Genomic DNA, 16,192 nt, shown 5'->3' with positions numbered 1-16,192 from the left:
AGAGTGATTAGTGCAGGGCTGATCTGTATCAATTACGGTTTCATAATCCCTATTGACCATAGTAATTATACAGTACTTTTGATCTATTTTAGCCTATTTGAAGATTACATCCCCCCCAAAAATTTGGGATTTAATGTGACTTTTTGAATTTGCTTCATTAATAATACAACTTCTATACAATGAATCTACCATGCTTCTTTAATGGTGCATTAAGAGCTCCAAACTTTAAAATAAAGTCCTATTCACTAACTCTTTGTTCTTTTGTATCTAAAGACAAAGCTGATTGTGAAAGGATGTTTCCATTATGTTCACGTGCGTTGGATGACACACTTCCTTCCCCCCGTCCCAAGAGAATACCACGAGAGAATTATTCATTCAGGGTGCCCATTTTCTTAAGAGGATTAGAAAGTGAAGCAGAACTGGTTACACACTGCTAATGAAGACACCAACTCTCGCATGTAGAAAGTCTGGGAAGGTTGGCAGGTTTTTCTTTTTGTGTCTGAGTCAGAGTGAAATTAAAGCCAAGAGAAGATCTTTTTTTTCATTTGGTGCCTTTCTAGACAGGTTGTAAATTAATTTTCATTAGGTTGTGTTTAACGAACGGAGGGATTGTTTCAGAGCTAAAGCCATGACTGGGGGCGTATATATTTACAATACCGGAACAAAAGGAGTCTATAATCTATACAAAGCACACAACAATACCCATGAATAAAGAAGCTTGTAGAAAAAGGGAGAGGCAATTTTTCTAATTCTGTTAATTTCACTTCCAAAGCAATTAAAAGCAGGCAGAGATAATACTGGGAAACAATCGCTGGCTGACAAAGTGTTTCTGTCTTTGTAAATGAAACATCTTTAGGCTAATTTCAACTTCCACGCCTGCATGGTTCACTCTAATTTCAGATAAAATTTACACAGCTAGATTTGGACCTTCATTAAAAAAAAAGCAGAGGAGAAAGAGAGGAAAAAAAAGATCGATCCTGTACACAATATTTTTAGAATGTCACACAAGCTTTGCTAGATCTAATTTTCACTATCTATAAGGACATTTTCATACAATTAATTTTCCTTTAATCATAATTGTACAAAGGGACCTCTCTGTATAAAATTCCAATTATATTTCTGTTTAAAATGAGAGTTTGAATTATGATTTCTTTCCTCATTACAGCTCTGGTTTAATGAATCAATCGCTGCATCACTGCTTTCAGACATCAAATGGTGCGGAAAAGTTTCAGCTGCACTTTTATCCAAGGAGAAATATTCTCTCTCCTCCTCCTCGTCCTGCTCGGGATAGTTGGCAGGAAGGATAGTGGGCTCGGCTGATAAGTTTGCCACATTCCAATTCATTTGCCAGTTTAAAAGTTAAACCCTTATTAATTGTTACAGCGTGATACCCACATGAAAATTGGACTGAACTTGTTTCCAGAGATGGAGAAATAATAGAAAGACATAGCCCACATGTGTATCTCTGTGGGAGGGACATCAATTAAGTGGAGACTTATCCAGCAGCGCCACTGAGAACTAAAAGCGGTGAACTAAAAGCGGGAGCTCACATTTATTCATATTATATTACCAAACTTGAGGGCAAATAAAGTTTGAAACACAGAGGACAGTTCTGCTTTAGGGAGTCAGTGGCGGAAGACCTATGTCCTGATGACAGAGAACGGATGACATGTGGCTGCATGAGGTCACCAGTAAAGCCAGCCAGGCCATATGCCTTACACATATATTACATACATTAAAGACTAAAGCTGCAAATTGATTATTATATCCATTCATAGTTTTTATAAATAACTTATGAATACAGTTCTTAGTTTGGTTCAGTTTAAAGTTAGAAATATGTTTTTGATATAGAAATATAGGAGGATAAATAAGGTCAACTAATAGCAAAGATTGTTGCACAAAAATAATAATGGGTCAAAAGGAAAAATAATGTGATCACACCAACTTAAAGAAACGAGTTTGGTTTTTGATTGATATGAAATCAATCATATGGGCATACATTCCAGAGAAAAATAATCGATAGCTCTTTGAATAATCAAATTGTTAAGCTTGAATTCAATTCAATTCATTTTACAAATTACAATTTTTCCTCAAAGTGCTTTACAGTCTGTACACATTTAACATCCTCTGTCCCAAAACCCTCCCCAAAAAATGAGGAAAGAAATGTAAATCTAATGTACTCAGGTTCCAAACTAAGACTTGGGTTTAGTGACCATCGACAGCAAGCGTATGTTTGATTGTCAAGGCAACGACTGTAAGACAAAATGAGAGAAGTTTGTCATTGAAATAAAATGAGGAGTCAAAGTAGGTGGAGGACGAGATGAGAGCGAACAGATGTGCTACCACGGGAACACTTGAGCTCCAGCTGTCTGTCTCAGAACAAAGTGCTGCGGTTGATGAAGGCGCAAAAGATACTGCTTTATTAACTCTCTGTCCACATCAAACCTACAGCGAGCAGCTTGCTGATTAAACTCACATCAAACCCGCATGCTCAACAAGCCTGATTAAACGGACTCAAGCCTCAATAACCCGCCACACCGGAAAACACATCAGACCTGAAAGCAAGAGAGGGAGAGAAAATCACAGAGGAGCAACATTAAAGGAGGAGGAGGAGGAGGAGGTGTGAGCTCTCCAGGGAGAAACCAAGGTACCTGACACAGAGTCACACACTGGAGAGGAGCCACTTATTGATCAGAGCCAAGAGAAAAAGCACTTTTAATCCACTCTTAGCATTCATCACTGCCCCATACCACCAAGCCACACACAAGAGGAACCATCCTTACATCTGTCAGGGTCAGCCTCAATAATAATGCTTTCTTTCCTCAGACAGCCCATTGATTCCTCTGGGGATGCAAGGCCAACTCGACAGATCCACACATCTTCACATCATGTGCCCATGATACGGAGTCCTCTGCAACATTGCTCAGACACTCATAATATATATATATATATATATATATATATATATATATATATATATATATGATACACAGTATGACAAGCTGTGTTGACATCGCTGGAAAACATACTGTATTATGTATCTCCATTGAACAGGAAATAATTATAATAAATATACAATTCTGGAAAGTGGAAATTCTCAATCACACCAGGACTGAAATCTTAAAAGATTGCAACTTAGTTATGAATAATTTCTTATTATACACAGGAGCCCAGGATGTAATCTAAAAATACTGCAAAATGTGCATCACAGACAGGAACATAACTGTAGCTGTAGCTTTGAGGAATGGCCGATTAACTCATCGAGAGTTAAAGCCATTTATCAAACAATGGGAAACTGTAGTCCATTTTCAAAGAAAAAGGGATGCCAAATCAACACTAAAAAAAAATCAATTTCACTGCAATAGGTTCTATTATTATTTCTAAAAGGTAGGACACAAGTCAACACAAATTATAATTGCTGCTGCAATGATCAAACCAATGATGATGAAGATGCAATACTAAGCAGATGAAACAAATGGACCTTTATTTTAGATTCCACAATTGTCAATTATTGGCATACTTATATCTCCCTTCAGTATCAACACACTTGACTGCATCAATTTGAATCATGTACTCACAGGAAAATTATAAACATAATATTTTAAAGTGACGACCCCCCCCCCCCCCCAGAGAGGGAAAGAAACACTAGCAGTTCCGAGTTCTGAGGCTAATGATAACGAGTGATGGCACTGCGCTGACAGACTGGTGAACATGACACCGTACAGCGCAGTTTGGATCACACTGGGACGTATTTGAGACCTCCAAACGTCCTTGAAGGGATTCAAGTGAGACCTTTAAAGGCCTTGAGTTGAAAAGAATCCGAGGCATTGTTTGACTTTTAGTCTGCAGATTTTCTCAGCAAACCCTCCTCTCTTTATCCTTGCTCCTCTCTTTCTGTCGATATCTCTCCGTTCCTCATCCCCTTATCCTCCTTTGCCCAAACCCCCACCGCCAACACGGCCACCACCACCTCTTTTTCTTCTTCTCTGTCCCCTTTCAGTATTACTCAAGCTCTCTCTATCCCTTATACTCTATCACCTTCCCTCCCTCCCCCTCCCCTCCATCCCTCCCTCCCTGTGAAGAAGCGTGGTGCCTGGGAGCGTCACTGTGTGCGGATAGCTGGGAGCCGTTGGCGGTTATCGCCTCCTGCAGACTCTCTCTGCCGGTCTGATCTGTCTCCTCTTCATTAAGCAAATACGCCGACGTGGAAATGAAAACATAATAGCTATTTGATTTCCAGCGAGATATTTTGCATATTGGTTCGGTGCTGATAGCGGAATTTCATCAAGTCGTTTTTTTCTCCTTCTCTCTCTTCCCTCCCTCTCCCCACCGCCACTGTCTCCCCCGTGCGCCCCGCACACACCCCTCCGCCTCCTTTTTTTCTTTCTATCCGCATGCTTTAAAAACTGAATTACTGAGCTGGACCGGCTTTCAGAGAGATTTCTTTACATTGCTGGGAAGAGAGAGAGAGAGAGAGAGAGAGAGAGAGAGAGAGAGAGAGAGAGAGAGAGAGAGAGAGAGAGAGAGAGAGAAATCTAGTTCCCCTGGAAGACTACTTAACCGATTAAATATCCCCCCCATTCCCATCTTTTTCCTCCGTCTGCCTTTTTGATAACAAGGAAGAAAATTTGAAGAATTCACAGTGCTTTAGGTTGACTATACTAATCAGAGATAGGAGCGAGAAAATTAACTCCTTAATGAGCAGAGCCTTCTCCCCGATAAAGGTCCTGGGGAGATGGCAGGGAGAGGGAGGGCGGGGGGTACCCTGGCTGAACCTTGGGAGAGGGACTTAGAGAGTCGACCAGTGGACGGAGAGACGTTCCCCCTCCTCTGAGGAGCAGATATTTGTAGCATCACCAGTACCCAGAGTGCCTTGCATCAGCTGTGATGGACGGTCCAGTGGTAGGGTGCCCCCTGGCTCCCCCTGAGAGAAAAAAAACTAGCCCTGGAGGAGGGGATCAGCAGCCTCTTCACAGCGGGCCTATCTGATGGTCCGCCGCCTCTCAGGAGAACTATTCAGCGGCCTCAGTCCATGAAAATAAATCTCCTGCTGCTGCTTTCCATGTTGGAACAGCGTGTTGCTTCAGACCTGATAGCAGTCCCGTCGTGTTACAGCTGCAGCCAGCCCAATACTGTACACACACACACACACACGGTTCTCAGGTCAGGAAAGAAATTCCTGTCAGGAGCCTGTGACTTGTTGACATGCTTAAATGTTCACATAATCAGTTCCTAGTTTGGCAGATAAGGCTGGTGTCCATTACCATCATCAACATCACAGTCAGGAAAAAAAGACTTAGACCAGCAGAGCCTGTGCTTTTTACAAAATGTTACTCAACTTGACATTAAGACTTGGTTGATACAAAGTACCAACTGGATAAATCACAAATGCTCTACAGTGATATAGTTTTAGAAAGTGTAATAATATCAGATATTATAAGATTGTCCTTATCAGCGTTTTACCTCATCATGCATCAATAAACTGCACATCATATCAGCCATCTCAGATGCATTGGGGGGGAGTTTAATGCTACGTGTCCCCATGACAGACTTCACATCATTGTAGGGTTTCCTCAAGGAACAGCGTGCGCACAATAAAAAGGCGTGGAAGGATAGAGAGCGACCCGGAAGAACACACAATAGTGTGTCACAACGGAACACAAGCATGCATTGTGCGGTAACACATTTCAGCAGATTTCATCACCTTTGACAGGGGGATGGCATCAGGCTCTCCATTAGCTCCGACTATCTTGTTTGTTTGTTTGTTATACAGCACTAATGCTCCCCATGTCATAGAGGAATGCACTTTATAATAAACACGGCACGCCAACAAATGGGAAGGCATCGCCTGCATGTTGACTGCGGCGCCTGATGATGTGCCGGATCTTTTCTTTCTGTGTTTTACAACCATTTCTTCTCTGGCAGCACTTCACACACACACACACACACACACACACACACACACGCACACGCACACCCTGGCGGACTGCTTGATGCCGCTCAAGGACGCCTCACTCCCACATGCATCACAGTGGACTAGCAGGCTACAGTTTAAACACAGTCAAAGGGAGGGCTGGGATCCCAAGAAATGACTAATACTAAAGGACCATGTGTGCGTTGTGATAAGCACGTAAAGCCACCAAGAAGAAAAAACAACCAGCACCCATGTCTCCGATGCAAATTTTATCCGATCAATATCCTCTGTTTCCCGTGTTGTGTTATTGCCACCAAGGTACTGAGGGTGTAAATCCCAGGTTTAATCGCAGTGCAATATTCACAGCTTGACACATGTGGAACATCAATTCAGGTGTTGACTCCGTTAGATCAGCTACACACATGTAAAGGAAAGGAACAAGTGCGTGTTGAAACACTTGTTGAAATGACTATTACAGACATGTACAGACATCTTGTAGATACCTTTCGAGATGAATGACAAATAAATAAGCGTCAAAAACAAATAAACCGATGTCCTTCTACCTCAACAGCTAAATGCAATTTGTCTTTCAACACACTGGATGTTACTAAACTGTTAACTCTCTGACCCTTTCAATACTGATTATTGTTTCTTTTTGTATTTTATTTTCTGAACAAAGGGGGTCTAAAAATTAGTAAGATACAACTTCAAGAATTGCCATTGTTTTGAACACATGAAACACTGTCCATATACATCAGGGGTATTCAAATTCATCGAGGTCCATCCAGAGAGGAAGGTCCGGAACATCTAAATATCTAAATGTTTATGATTACTTTTGCTATGACTAAGCCCATATATATATATATATATATATATTGAAGTAGCCTCGTAGTTGTATTAACGTCTGTATATTTAAAATATAGAAGGTTCAGTTGAATAATACCTCAGCAATATTTATTATCGTCGGTTTTCAACTGAACTGGATGAATTATAATAAATAATGCAGGTTCTAATAATAACTACAAATTATTCTCTCATTCTAATGCAACGCATAATAGAAAGCTTTTTAGAAAATGTGCATTACGGTACTACTTTATGATATCAAAAATTAATTCAACTGAATTGTCCCACAGCTTTAAATTCAGTTCCTTCAGGGTGAAGTGGTGTCAATCAGAAAAGACACAATATTATATTATTGTGACCTTCTACAAAGAGAACTTTGCGTGCAGAGACTTTATCTGTGGTTTTCCAACCACTTGTTTCTCACCTGCTCCTCTTTGTTAACGTCAGTGTTGGGCAGTTAGGATTCGGATCATATTAGGCTCTCATAGCGTTGACTTTCTGTGCCTTCATTTCAGGTGTGAGTGGGTACGTTTGTTCAGGGAGTTGTTCTTTGTCTCACAGTGGAGCTTCACATGACCTCCTGTAATAATCGGCATGGGCTCTGCACATATGAGACACACTGGAGAAGAGACAAAAGTCTGTCCATTCTAGCTTAAAGGCTCTGGTCTCTCTTTCAAACTTCTCAGTCTGTCTCTCCTGTGGTTGTAAATCTCACTCGAGTCAGGAAGCTTATCAGAATACGTATATTTGATTGGCTGTGTAGCATCACGTGATAGGATTTACATCACATGTGATTGGTCGGTGAGTTTCCTTTTGTGCTGAATGTTAAAATAGAAGCGCTCCTTCCAAATACCTTTCAGTTATCCAATGGGTCCAAGTCAAGATACAGTGTATGGGTCTGGACTCATTGTTGGAAATTTTGATATAAAATCCAGAAGATGGTGTGTGTGTGTGTGTGTGTGTGTGTGTGTGTGTGTGTGTGTGTGTGTGTTGTGAAATAGGTCGTTGGGTTAAAGCGACAAAACAACTTGGCTGGGTTTAGGACAATATGGTTGTTTGGGTTAAAACAATGACGGAAGTAAGACAAACATGGACTTCTGGTTTCACATGGGGAACCAACGCGCAGGTTGCAATGTGTTTGCATTATTTACAGGACCTATTAGATGACCAACAACCTCCAAAACAGGAACGGCTGATACCAAATATCCTCTTTTCAACAGACTGGTAATGATAAAAAGTCGGGAGAAAAGGGAGTCGGAACAGGTGGTGTTTCAAAAGGAAAAAAGAAAGAAAGGAGGAGTTAGTAGGGAGGGAGATAGAGCGCTGAGACCCTGGACTATTGAAGCCAGGCATGCAGACGAGAAAGCCAGCCGATAAGCCTGCCTGATAAAAGATAGAAAATAGCAGCAGATTTGAACTTTCCCACCATCCTAAGATCCACAGGGGGGGAGGGGTTGAATCAACTACTTATTGAATCTCTTCCTATCTCCAACAAGCCCCCCCTCCCTACACCCAGGCAAGGCCACGGGTGGAGCGGGGATACAAGGTTGAAACATACAAATACACACCAGCAGCAGGGTTCCCACTGCTCAGACATTCCACAAGTCCTCTAGACACTGTGGTGAACTCAAAACACACACACACACACACACAGACAAACAGCATGATCTAATCACCTAATGCCGAATCCTAAGAGTTAATACAACCAAAAGGCTTTTTGTTTATTGGAGGGGTCAAAGGAGGGTGAAGAACAACTGGGTTGCCACAGACACACAAACAAGGTCAAACATCATGTGAAGTCTAACCAGAATCGTTTCATCATCAAATCACATCAGGGACAGAGTTTCTTTCCATATCGCTGCTGCTCTCCGTTGACAAAGAGATTTGGCCTCGACTACAATGGTGAGAATTTTCACACACTTCTACATAAAAACACACGTACATCCACACGCGCAGACACACACACGCACACACACAGAGTTTGGTAAAATAAGGTTGTTCTTGTATTCCACATGGTTAGGCTGGGAAATCTATTCACGAGGTGTACACTGCTGAGGCTCATGCTCAGATTCTCACATAGCGGAGTAGTCGGACTGCGCCATGTCACACATGGAAAAATACACCACAAATAGATGTATGTACGCCGCTCTCTTTTCAAGGATTCCATACTTCACTGTTTGTTAGTAAATGACATCAAGGTGCATGACAAGACTTGTTTTATAGTGTGGTGGTGTTGTTAAACAAAATGTTCCAGGTCTAGTACACACCTGCAGGGTTATTGGTTGAAGCAAAAATAAAACCATATCATGATTTGTTAAAATGTATTCTTATGAAATGTAGTTCCTTAGAAATATTAATAACACAATTTATGTTAACAAGCAACTGTCTAATTTAAAATACAATAATTGATTTACCAATTATGTGTTTTCATGCAAATGGCCGTATGCATTCAGGTCAGTTAAAATGATTAAAATATTGATAGTGATATAAGTTAGCCTGGAGTGTTGTAAACCAGCAACAAACAAAGAAAACATATGACCCGGACTGCACTACAAATAACGATGCTCAACAAAAGATTCCCGATGCCAGATAGGAACTGTCTTTGAAATGTGACAACAAATAAGAATGAGGCGAGTCGATCTAAGCTGCATCCGTCATTGGTTAATAGAGGAGTTTGTGTCATCTGAACTGAGAACAAGAGGGAACAGCTGAAGACTACAGCAAGATCCCATCCAAGTGGATCAGAGAGACCTTTCTCACAGTGTGCGGGGTGTGTGGCAGAATGTGTGTACCTGCTGTGTGATTGGCCTGTGCTGTGTGTGTGTGTGTAGGATATAATGAGCCTGATTGCGATCCCTCCTCCTTGATCTCAACCCTGAATAAAGAGGAGAGGCAGATGTGAGATTTGGATGGTATGCAAGAGGAAGGAGAGATGGAGTGACCCCCTTCCCCCCCCCCCCTCCTCCCACACCCAACTCCACATCTTTGACATGAACCAGCCCAGTTTCCGTCACGGCCATACTACGGATGCTGAGGGAAAGCTTTTTGTCAGCACTGCAGAAGACAACATTTTCAACTGACCAGGTTTTTAAATCTATGCAAATGGTTTTCTTGAACCAATCTAACCAACTTATCTTCCTACTTATTCATCTTTATTATAGAATAGACAAAGGAACCAAAACACACACACACACACACAGATGTTTCTGCTGGTCCCAGAGACTAAACACACAGGGAGGGAGTGACTGAGAAACTAACCACATGGGCTGTTGTGCAGTTTGAATTGATTCATCTACAGTGAAATTGATCACAACTATTGTTTGTCACTATACTATTATACCATCTTCTTTGAGGAGGCTGAGGTTGCTTGTTGTGGTCCAAAAGGAAGTGGGAAAAGCATTTTATGGACATGAAAATGAAAGTGGATCAAAGTATCAGCTACAGGGGACTGCAAACCAAGGATGAACTGGCTCAATTACAAAATCCTTCAACAGATGGCCTCTGCTGATTTCACATGCGTTAGAGGTAAAGAATGTATGATTTAATCAACACAATCAAACAATGACACTCCATGACTTGTGCATTACTGCAGATTCGTTGCTCTTCTGATTTCAAGTCTTCAAAATACCTCCGAGCGGCATTATGTGTTTCTATCAATTAAGTGACATTAATGATCTATTTTTGAGAAGTCATTGCTTACTTACTGTACACAGTAAGTAAGCAATGACTGCACATGCTGGATTGTATTCAAATTATGATGAAAATAGCTTGATAATAATGGCATAGAATAGTCATAGTAGAACATACACAGATCTGTCTACAGATTGCTTGAAGACCAAGACACTAAGTTAGCAGGAGTCAGGACATTTACAGTGTAAAGCTAGAAGAATATCTGATGATCAATCAATTTCTAAAGGATTGGCTTCCAGTATATTCTTGTTATTTAATGGCAGACAGATACACAGAGGGTGAAATATCATAAATGAACTCCTTGCAGCCAATATACTGTATGTCGCTGTGAGCAGGTGTACAATGGTATGTCTTACATTTATATTGGAAGGATAGATGGCTACATTTAAACGGTTTGTATTGCATGTATAAATATGAACCAAGCAGGCCGCACAAATATTCAATCCAGCATGGTTCCACATGACAGAGTCCCAGTGTTGTACATCTGTGTGATCTCCAGCTGCCTACTGCGCTGAACATCTGCCAAAAAGAGGAAGCTCTTACCAGGAAACCCTGTCTGAGAAGTAAAGAGAAATACCACCAGAGACAGGGGGGGCGGGGGGGGGGGGGGGGGGGGGGGGAGATAAAAGGACAGCGAAGTGATAAAGATAAAGAGACAGACAAGCAAAGCAAAAGAAAAAAACAAGGGAAAAGAGAGATGGAAGGAGGATTGGCGAGGAAGCAAAAATAGAGAAGATGTGTGTGTGTGTGTGTGTGTGTGTGTGTGTGGAGGAGGAGGGGGGGGGGGGGGTACGCCACTCACAACTTGGCTTTGCATCTCTTATCTCCGCCTCCTGTCACAAGGCTTAAAATAAAAATAAAAATAAAGTGCGATGATGGCAGCAGTGTCGGTGCGATAGCCCCATGGAGCAGGGAGGGGGGATGTGGACCAGATAGCTGGTTAAATATAACCCGCTGCAGAAGAAAGGGGGTACTTTCAAGAGGCAGGGCATCACTGGAGCCCTCACTGCCCTGATAACATCCATGTTAAGAGTGAGTCTGTGTGTATGTGCAAAAAGACATATCCATAACTATCCTCCCAAACACACACACACAATTACTTTTGCACACTGATAGAGAAAGACACACACATACACACACACACAAGCAGCACATCTATGTATCTCCTCGCCTTGCCAAAAGAAGTATCAGCGACCCCGCCCCCATCACGCAAAAAAGTCACAACGGGATTTCTGATGGGAAAAATGTGCTTTCCTCAGATGATGGTCAGATAGAGGGGGAGTACAGCCAAATGTCAAAGATGATAAATGGAAGGGTTCCAAGACCAGATCCCTCACTCACACACACACACACACACACACACACACAAAATACTCTTCCTCATTTGTTCTCATAACAACACACATGCAAATAAACACAGCTCACAACAGGGCTGCAGCTGTCACTCATGTTTGAGCCATCTATCCAAACTCACAGAATCCAAGCTTAAATGTTGTATTTCTCTCATTACTCATTCACATTCGTTCATACTTTGATTGGAGGAGCTACCACACAGTGACATCTGCCCATCAGTAACTAACAATTATCCACCGCAAGAGATGTTTGGTCCACAATTTGACAATTCAGAGAAAAGTGGAAAATCAAAGAATTATTTGAAATGATTTCCACCACTTCAATTGACAAATAAGTTTCTTTGTTTAATAGTTAGACTGGACACAAAGTTAGTTGGAAACTAACAGACCAATACATTGGTGCCAGTAGATTAAAAAGAGCTTGTCAGCTTACTACAGAAATCAAAGGAGGGAACAGAGAAGGCCTCATGCTTTGAGATAGCGCATAGACATACTATGGACTAGTTCCTGTTTGAAACACATATTTCCAAAGGTTACAGAAGAACGATCAATGGCTGTTTGTGTCAGCACAGTTACTGTACCCACTGCCACGGATGCTTTTGATAGATTGGTAGTTTACTAAAATCATAAGGCTGCAACCAAGAAATGCTTAAACTATTTTCAATCGTGCGACAAACCAATTCATCCACTCATCTTTCAGCTCAATCACTGCAGGGTAGAATGCTGACACCTTTGCTTCCAGTCAACTTATTGTTCTCCCGATGCATGTAAGGACACAAATCAAGAGACGGCTGCAGCTGATGAGGATCCATGTTTATGAAATGAAGCAGAAGTATTATGCTTGGAAAAGGATTAGGGGTATTTCCCATGATATCCATGTTTAGAGGTCAGAGGTCATAATTGGAATTTGTTGGAGTCGAGTGTCTTGCTCAGAAGCTCCTTGGCTGTGTAAGAGGTTTGAACCTGGAATCATGACTTTTACTCTTGTGAAGTCTGTATCTGGTCACTAGGCCACTCCACGGATAACATCACGCCTTGTCTTTCTTCACCTGGATCACCCTCAGCCAGTCTGGTCTGGTGGTTTAGTCCAACTATAGTGTGTGTGCGTGTGTGTATGCGTGTGGATGACTTCAGAGATAATTTTAATATCAGGCTGGTATGGATTGCTGATAGTGTTTTAAGGCAGGGCCCGGTGGACGGAGCGCTGCTAGTAGCTATCTGTAATTAGTAACCATTCCTTCACCGATAAGATAAACTACGCCTGACCTTTTTCCATTTGGTCACCATGGCAACCTGACACCCCCACCCTGGCAACAAACTGCCCTCCCCTCTGTATTATTTTAGTGATTAAACAGCAAATAGCACCAAAGATGCAAGGAGCTGATAGGAGCATGATTAATAATAGTCCTCCACATGGTCCTCTGAGATGTGTGTGTGTGTGTGTGTGTGTGCACGCGGAGGAGGAGGAGGAGAGGCCCATCAGTGTCAAAGAGTCACAGTGAAAAGGCTTGGCTTGCCTTTTTGTGGTGAATAATGGAAACTGAAGAGGAGCTGAAAGTGAAATAAAAGCAGCAGGATGAGAGCGATGGACATCTCTGAGGACAGGTAATGTTAATGTTGCCTTCTGCCCTGCACTGTGGCCCTTACATTCTGAGGGGCCACGCTGGGGAAGTGCTATGAATAATGAATGCTGGATTCCAGGGTTACCTCCTCCTCACTGTGGTTTTAGAGTGGCAGGCAGGAGGAAAGAAACCCAGTGTAGTTCTTGATCCTCCAGGAAAATAAATCAATGTGGAGATGTGTGAATATCGTGAAGCGCTTTCTAAAAGAAAACTCATTCTACATCATAATCTACTGAGAACTGTAGGTCTGTGTGGAAGATAGGACGCAGGACGCAAAACAATCATTCTTTTGAAAACAAACTTTAGTTACATCAAAAAACACATGATTACTGGCCTTTAGGAGGCCGCGGTGTCTACAAAAGGCCCAAACTGAAATAAAACATGGCATTTACATCAGTCTTCCCTTCCTATATCATATGCTTGCTCCTTACAACCCACAGAGAAGAAATAAATGTGTTATAGAAGCAAGATAATCAACCTCATGATGAGCCTGTTTCATTTAGCTCACAGAACTTTCTAAATGATCTTAATGTTGTTTGTCAGCAGTATATATTTATTGCATTATGAATTTATTCACCGTAAACACTAAAACATAATCTGCTAGTTTGGTGATGAGTTTTAATCTGAATTACAGCATGTGGCGGCGGGCGTGGTTTCAGCTCGGCTGCAGGTGTGGGAGAGAGGGGGAGTGGCTCGGGGAACAGTGCCAGGTGAGAACGTCTTGTATTCAGCTGGTGTGAATTGGCGTGTGTGTGTGTCCTCTCCTCCCTATTTAAAAACAGTGAGGCGAGCGACCGGGAGAGAGTGCGAACGAGCGAGCAGGACGCCGGTGAGCTGTACTCAATAAAGATAAATTGGAAACGTGTTACCCTGGTGTCCAGTGCCTTCCTCCAGAACCAGACACCCACACCGTACACAGCATTAGCCAACAAGTGTCATCTATTTGACTATTTGTAAGGGACCTCTTGTCAGCTCTATGGGGCCTTTCAGCCTCCTGTAGCCCCTTGTTTTGGTTTTCTAGTCTGCAGTTTACACCTCAAAAAGGTCATATACTCACTATACTCGATACTTGCTTGTTGATTTCTTGATCATTTGCTACAGGTTAGCAACAAGCTAAAGGAGAAATTTACAAGCCAGAGTCAGAAAAGACTTGTTGGAGACAAACCAACGCCAAAAGCAAAGGGAAATTTGACTTGTAAATCGGAATAATCAGAAAAACCTACCCATTTATTTTGAATTCATGTTAGGGAACTCTTGTCTTCTGGATACGTAACAGGTCATCATTATATTACGTGGCAATTTTAAAAGGTAACAATTTCCTATTTTTCAGATTGATGCCTAGCGTGTTGGTCAAAACATTTTTTAAACTGCACCTGGTGTGTATGGACAGTAGCAGTAGCACTGCCCACTCTACTGTCCAATGGTCAAGCCCAGGTCCTTAGAAGGTACTCTGTGGTTTTCTGACCAATGTTTGTGTAGTTCCCCCTTTCACACCGCTGATAAACAGTCCTTTGGTGCTTTCATATTTTTATTAACTTTAATATCAAGTTCAACAACCCAGTTAATCATCACTCTTTCTACAGTGCCCTCTACTGAAGCCCCAAGGTCAAGACCCTCCCCCCAGGAAGCCTGAGCTGTATCCCCCCTATTTGAATAGCAGGGAAATGGCAAGTAGTTATGCAAAGCAGGAGCAGTTGAAAGGTTAGCGTGGGTTTACGGAGCCTAGGACGCCAACATTTTTTTAAATATAAATCAGGGGAGCATCTGTCGCAGGGTCACCTATAGACCCCCCCTGGGTCATCCTTTCAGAGTGTGTGAATACCACATTACAAGACTTGGCTACAAATGGTATAAAATCTTCACATATTAAACTTATGAACATATGAACTGCAATAATCAATGACATCAAAAAGCATATGGCTAAAAGGCTCTCTTGAAGGGGGACACTATATCTATACTTATGGTCAACTTCTTTGTTGGGTATGTACTACTCAGCATTTGAAAGCAGAAAAAAGCATGCACGCACGCGCACACACGCACACACACACACACACACACTGCATGATTGCTTGAGTAAGCGAATTAGCCTCAGCAATGGCTGAGGAGGCAATAAGTTGGCAGAAAAGAGGGATAATCTTTTATCTTTCACCCTCCCAAATGATTTCTTAAAGTCTATATCGCTTCCCTGACAGTTGATGTTCCACTTTTTCCCTCTTTCATTATTTATTCATCTATTTTTGCTTTGTGTGAATTCAGCTAAAATACTTCTAAAGCGCTTAATGGGCCTATCACCACCTCAGATCTGCTGCCACATGCTGCCTTTTTCCCCGCTTCCCCCCTTTTTCCGGAGATATTCTCTGGCCCCCAAAGAGACAGCGTTTTATCAGACCGCCTCGACGAGAATGACACGGACAATTATTGACAAATTATTCCTTTATAGAATGACAAGTAAGACCAGAAGCCCAGTGAGAGAGGCGGGAGAGACTATTGGCTTGATGAGTGGAACCCAGCCCAACGCCCCCCTAACAGGCCTGAGGAGACAGGCGTCTATCTATCAGATTCTATTAAGAGCTCTAAGCTTTGACGAACAAAGCTGCCCGCTCCCCGCCACGCATTAACTGCTATTATACGCTCATGAACTTTGTCACAATCACAATGGTTCGCCTCATTCTTCCTCATGCACATTTTTAGTCTGCCTTTGGGAGCTGAAGAACTAATAAGCACATTGCTTTCTCTTTGTGAAATGCCTGCATCGTGTGTGTAGAAGATGA

The 16,192-nt window shown here is 42.0% G+C and overlaps 1 protein-coding gene across 1 annotated transcript in view; it reads right to left on the bottom strand.

Moving 5' to 3' along the window:
• The window catches only part of zfpm1 (zinc finger protein, FOG family member 1), an 82,296-nt gene that overhangs the window by 47,559 nt on the left and 18,545 nt on the right, over window positions 1-16,192 (bottom strand). The window lies entirely within an intron of this gene.

Source organism: Pungitius pungitius, chromosome 6 (assembly GCF_949316345.1).
Source record: "Pungitius pungitius chromosome 6, fPunPun2.1, whole genome shotgun sequence".
Lineage (NCBI taxonomy): Eukaryota > Metazoa > Chordata > Actinopteri > Perciformes > Gasterosteidae > Pungitius > Pungitius pungitius.
The sequence above is the reverse complement of the archived record's forward strand: the minus strand, read 5'-3'. Positions and strand labels throughout refer to the sequence as shown.